At 55.1% G+C, this 6,076-nt stretch overlaps 1 protein-coding gene across 1 annotated transcript in view; it reads right to left on the bottom strand.

Annotated features, from left to right (window-relative positions):
• Nucleotides 1-5,867, bottom strand: part of Per2 (period circadian regulator 2) — a 32,458-nt gene extending 26,591 nt beyond the window's left edge. The window contains exon 1 of the mRNA XM_059278506.1: nt 5,770-5,867. The gene's annotated coding sequence lies outside the window, so the exon portion shown is untranslated. The remainder of the gene's footprint in view (nt 1-5,769) is intronic.
• Between the last annotated feature and the right edge of the window lie 209 nt (nt 5,868-6,076).

Here is a 6,076-nt window from a genome sequence, read left to right on the forward strand (position 1 = left end):
AGTAGGAAGGGGGGTACCAGGCCGAGGCACCAGGCCGAGGCACCAGGCCGAGGCACCAGGCTGAGGCACCAGGCCGAGGCACTGTTTATACCCAACTGTGTAAAGAAGAGCTGTGCAGGGAAGGGAGGATGCCCCAGACAGGGACTTGCTTGCTCTGTCACAGAGAGATGGAGTTTGCCAGTATCCCAAGTCACAGGAAACCTAAACACAGAAATTGCCCCAGCTGAAGTCAGAACCAAATGAGCAGGTCCTGGCCTTTTTTTTTTTTTTTTTTTTTTTTTTTAGCAGTTTGAAAGTTGTGCCTAGTTCAAGGAAAGACAGAAGGGAGGAGACTTTTGGAGCATGCCTAAGCACAGCCTTCACGGAGGGGACCTTTCCACAGAGATGTAGGACTGATGGGGAGATCGTCAGCACCAGGAGAACGCAAAGGATAAGCCGTTTTGCCCACTGGTCACCGAACATTACTAGGACCCGTTGCATGGTGATTAAGGTGGAGAGCAGCTGGCCACAGGAGCTTGGAAATGTAATCACAGAGACTCTCTGGAAGGAGTGTGTGACCTTTCTCCTTCTAGGAACTGAGACACAGAAATGCCTCCCCCCCTCCCCGCCCCCACCACTCATGAGCGCTTAGTCTGTGGAACAACAGAACCCCAGCAGTGCCATAGCCGGCGAGGGGGGGGGGGCGGTGTCTCTGTGTGATACCTGTCTAATGTGACCACTCTGACCAGAGGCCAATCTCAACTTCCAAACTGGACTCTCTACCTGGCCCCACTGCAGCAGTCAACACAATAGGAGAAGTGATTCCGGCGAGTGGATGTTACTTATACTAGGCCTGTGATGGGACCCTACTCAGAGGACAGACTTTGTCTATAAAAGGGACTGAAGGCTCTTCGAGGTCTAGCTGCCCCTGGGCATCTCCGCTATCTATCCCCCCCTCCCCCTCCCCCAGTCTAGCCTGTGTGTATACTCTCACTCCAAAGAATCTGCACTGCTGTTCCCTCTGGCCCACAGCACTCTCCTCCGACACCTGGATAACGTCATCACTTTCTCCCCATGAAGGGGGGTGGGAGAAGTATCAGCATGATGTTTCCATTCTCCTCTAGGAGCAAGGTGTATGAGTGTGAGAGTTCTGAGTGCTTCCTGCTGGACTCCTAGGGCATAACACATACTATGGAAGGCACGCTGACTGGGACTCTGCACCACGGAGCACTGTGCACCTGCCAGGAGGAGGAGGCCAGGAGAGCCTGGGACTGCACCACAGAGCACTGTGCACCTGCCAGGAGACGGGGATTAGCATAGCCTAGGTCTCTGCACCACAGAGCACTACGCACCCACTGGGAGAAGCAGGCTAGCACAGCCCAGGACTGTGTTCCCGAGTTCTGTGCACACACTATTAAAGTGTTGTAGGAGTCCGGGACCACCTGGGTAATAACACTAAGAGCACAGGGGCACCCTTGCAGGCCCTGCTGCCCAGTGACCCCTAGGGCAGCCTTCACACACACTAGAGCACAGGTGCTATCCTGCTCTCCCAGGGCTGACCCCAAACACGAATGACCAACAAGGAACTAGAACACACCGGATATGAAAATTTTCTGGGGGCCATAAAGGTGCAGTAGGTCAGCGCATGCGCGTGGGGGCTGGGAGAGAGGTGCAGGATGTCCAAGCGGCACAGCACGCATGATGACGACTTGTCACTTGAGCTCCTGTGTCCCCCTGAAGCCACAGGATTTGTTCTCTCTTGACCCCTAATACTAGACCACATCCATCTCATCCCCCAGGCCTCCCCTCAGATGAGCAGCAAATCTTTTTTGCCTTAGGTTATGAAGGTGGCGGGGCGGCAGCCGTGGCAGGGCAGCTGGACAAGCGGTCCAGGAGGGCCAAGCTTTCTGCCATACTCCACTGTTCTCGGCTAGGTGATCTTGACAAGTTCCTTAGTCTCTGTGCCGTGTTTCCCACCTTTACGACGGGAATAAAAAGTCCCCCCCCCCCCTACTGGCACTTGGGAGGGTTAAATGGGTTGATATATATCTGGAATGTGATAAATGACCAACAAATACCAGCTTTCCACCCTGGGGCTAAATCCCGACAAGCAAATAGACAGCCAGGCCACACAGTAACTGGGGTAGGGAGAGGGAGTTCACTGTGGAGCCTGCTGGGAGCACCTCTGGCTTTCATGCAAAGGACTAAGACACCCCATTCTACCCAACCCCACCCCCGGTGCACCCTGGGTGTTCTGTGTTGGGCTCAGTTCCTGGGACTCCTAGTCTGTGCCTGGCAGTTCCAATTCCTGGAGTAGAGGAGGCCTATGTGAACAGGGTCACTATTGCCACCAGGTTACCTTAGAGAGGAAGATAAACTTTTACGAACAGAAGACCAGGCAAGAATGGCAGAAATGTAAGGCAACAGACTAAGCTAAGTCTTCCAGAACCTCATTATTCCAGAAAATGCACTGCTCAGCATGAAAGGCTCTGATAGACTGACATCAATTTGCCAAGTTGGCAGAACCAGCTGCTGGTCCAAGCAGACTTTGCCTCCTGGTCAGGCACTCTGTCCTAGCCCTGCTGGGTGGGCAGGAGGCCCTGGGAAAGAGAGTACAAGTCTCGGGGAGGGCTGTGGAGGGAGAAGGAGGACTTGGCCGAGACCCTCTTGGCCTGAGCCCACACCCTCCCATGACCACCCACTAGCCTCGCCCACGGACAGCAGTCAGCCTGAGAGCAGGAGTTAAGCTGCGGCTGCTGACCCGGTCACTCGGCCATGGTCACTCTCCTCAGCCAGACAGAGGCACATTAGGAAAGTGCAGTGTCATGAGTCTGGGGTGGGAGCGGGTACCCCAGGCCGGCTGCTGGGACTTCACAGTACTGCAGCTCGCCACACTGTCCATAGTAAATAGCTGGAAACAACAAGCAAGCACGACAGAACACAGCCTGGAAGCAAAGCCTGGACAAAGGACCAGTCTCCATGCCACCAGGAACTTAACACGTCCACCTCACTGCCCCCTGCTTAAGGGGAAAATAAATACATTTTCTGAGGGAAATGAAAACCAGTAAAGAACCTACTTCCTTGTAAGCACAGACGCATACATCATAAGGCCCCAGCTTGGTATGTGTCCCTGACCTGAACACGCCCCTCTGACCAGCCTTCAAGAACAGCTTGAGCCTGGCTAATCACAGCCGAGCAAACTCTGACTGTTTTCCAACTTTATGTAACAGGGACCTGACAGCCTGGACCTGGAGTTTGCAAGCCTCATGGTATTTTACAACCTCAAGTATTATAACATGTTTTCTACTTCCTGGTAGAAGCCAATTCCCTGGGGCCTGCCTGCTGTAATCCGGAGAAAATGTTTGTCCTGTTAAATAAACAGCCAGGCTCTCCATGGTGACGGTTGGGTAAGGGAGGAAAATGTGGCCAGGGCTGTCCAAATAAGGAGGGGAAGGAGGCGGCCAGGGCGCTGCCTCGCTAGGACTCCCCCACATGCTTTTCAGTCCTTACCTATGTTGAGGCACCAAGCTGTAGAACAATAATGGACCGAGATGGCAGCCCCTGGTGGTGGCTGAGGTAGGAGGAGCTGCTTGAACGCTTGTGGGGTCTAGGGAGCCCAGCCTTTGCCCTTGGGGACTTACACTGATCCTATTTGACCAGGTGCTGTATGAGCAGACCCCGTCTTTCCACAAAGCCAAGATAATTGTGTGGGACTGGGAGACAGTTCAGTGGGTAAAGACACTGGCTGAGGAGACTGAGGACCTGAGTTTGATCCCCGTCACTGACTCCTTCAAGTTGTCCTCTGACCTCCACATGCACACAATACACAAACACACAAAAATCTCACTTTAAAAAAAGTCAGTTGTGTGGCCTCTCTCCCTGCTTCTGTCTTGCTCTAGACTCTAGAGTTGTCTACAGTGACTGGCTTTGTTGATTACACTTCACATGAGGGCCAGATCCCCAGAGGGGCGTACCGCGGCTTGGGAACAGGCCAGCAGAGACTCTCCACTTGCTGGTTCTCCCAGGAGTCTGCTGGTAGGCAGCTTCCCTTCCCGCAGGGTTAGATGAAGAGGAGCTCCACCGGGCTGTGGGTTGTGTGTTTCTAGTCACCTAATGCAGTCATTTGCAAAGGCAACACCAATATCCAGTGTGGCTCTTTCCTCGGCCTCTATGCTCCAGGCCCATCAATCATTCATGGACTTGGATGAAATGATACCATTGTAATAACACCTCCCAGGGTTTTCTAGAAGGTTCGGTGTTTGAGAGAAGCCATATAATAACAGGAACCTTTCCTACTTCCTTTAAGCACAGCAGCTATGTCTCACACAGTGACGCTAAGTGACACCAGGCAGAGCTTCAGAAACTTATCTCTTGGACAGGTGCCCGAGAAAACAGTCCGCAGATACAGAACTCCAAACCCTTGAACTGAATCAGATTTCAGAGACCGCCTCAGGGTAACTGAGGCCCAGGGTAAGCCAAGGTACCCAGTAGCTGCCAGCTGGCTGATGCAGGGCTCTCCCACTGCTGAGCACTCCAGCCTCCTCAGAAAAGATGAGCTCTGTACCAGTGAATCACACCAAGATGCCAGTGACAGATAACTGTAACCGCCCACAGTGCCATTCCATGCTGGCACACTGTGCAGCTACCACTAAAATAAAGGAGTCCCTGGTTCCATTAGATTCCAACAACTCACAAAAAGTGATTGCGGGATTTAAGAACCCGATTTATAATTCAAGACTTCAGGCAGACTCTGGTTCCATTACCAGCCAAATCCGACCTAAGCCCAATAGAGTAAGGTAGAGTGGACACATCCTCTTCAGGCTTGCACCTCTGGTAAGCATGTGGACCAAGGAGGAGAAACAGATCCCCAGACAGCCAGGCCTGGTTTTACAGTGGTACAGCCTGCCAGCCTGCGTCTGTGCCTCTTCGAGCTAGGGGTTACCCTGGACGATTTCCAGGGAGCCTTCTGGCTCCCTTGTTCTGTATGAATCACCTTTCCAAACTGGTTCCTTGTGTGTACGTTACAGAAACCCTGGCAACCAGGGTTCTTGCAGGGGAAGCAGGCCACCGCCCACCTCTTGGTCCATGTCTGTGCTTGGCAGCCAAGGTATGTCCCAAAGGATGACGTGACTGCTTCAACTCAGAGTGGACACCCCCGCCCCCCCCCACGCCCAGTCCATCTGGAGACAGGGATACTGGCAAGGATGCCACAGAGGACAAAGCGGGTGGACAAGGTGGTCTCCCTGACCTCGGGGGTCCCCCAGGCATGGCTTGGTACTGGGGGCTTTCTCCTCTCTGCTTAACCCTCCCCCACCTCGGGGGGGGGTGTCAGCGCCTATCAGTAGTCCTTCCCCAGGGCCAGACTTGACTCTCGGGACTCATAACAAGAAGCCAGCTTCTCAAGGGACCCTCTGTGTCCTAGGGACAGTTTGCACTGACCCTGGCCCCCTTGGATATCATCACGGGAGTAGGGGCGGGGGACGGATAAAGAAAATCATTTAAAGAAACGCAGTCTGGTGTGGTGATCACTCAACGGCTCTGCGCCCTCCGATAAGATGCCTAATAACTAACCTCCCCGACCTCTGCCTAGACCTGCGAAACGGGGGCAGCCGTGTGCGCCTGGGAGAGGGTCAGCGCGCGGTCCCGCCTGCATTCTGCCGAGTTGCACCCATTCTCACGGTCGGCTACTTCTGGCGCAGGACCCCAGCTTCAAGCTGTCCCAGCCGCCTGTTACGTAAGCCGCCCGCGGTCGTCCGGGTTCGCGCCACCGCCCGGCGCCGCGCCACTCACCGCTCCGCCGCGTCCGCCCGCGCGTCCGTCCCTCTCTCGGCCCGTCACTCGGTGCGCCCGGCCTGCGCCGCAGCCGCCCGGAGCCGCTAGTCCTTGTCGCGCTGCCGCCGCCGCCGCCGCCGCCCGGTCGCCCTCCGCTGTCACATAGTGGAAAACGTGACCGCGCGCGCTGCGCCCGCCCCTGCGTGCGCCATTGGTCGCGGCGCCGCCTCATCTGCATACCGGCGGGGCGGAACCTGAGAGCGCCGCGCATCGATTGGTTGAGACGCCCGTCGCTCTCTTTACATAAGACGCACATGGAACTCCA

The sequence above is a fragment of the Peromyscus eremicus genome, chromosome 13, assembly GCF_949786415.1.
Source record: "Peromyscus eremicus chromosome 13, PerEre_H2_v1, whole genome shotgun sequence".
In the NCBI taxonomy this organism is placed as follows: domain Eukaryota; kingdom Metazoa; phylum Chordata; class Mammalia; order Rodentia; family Cricetidae; genus Peromyscus; species Peromyscus eremicus.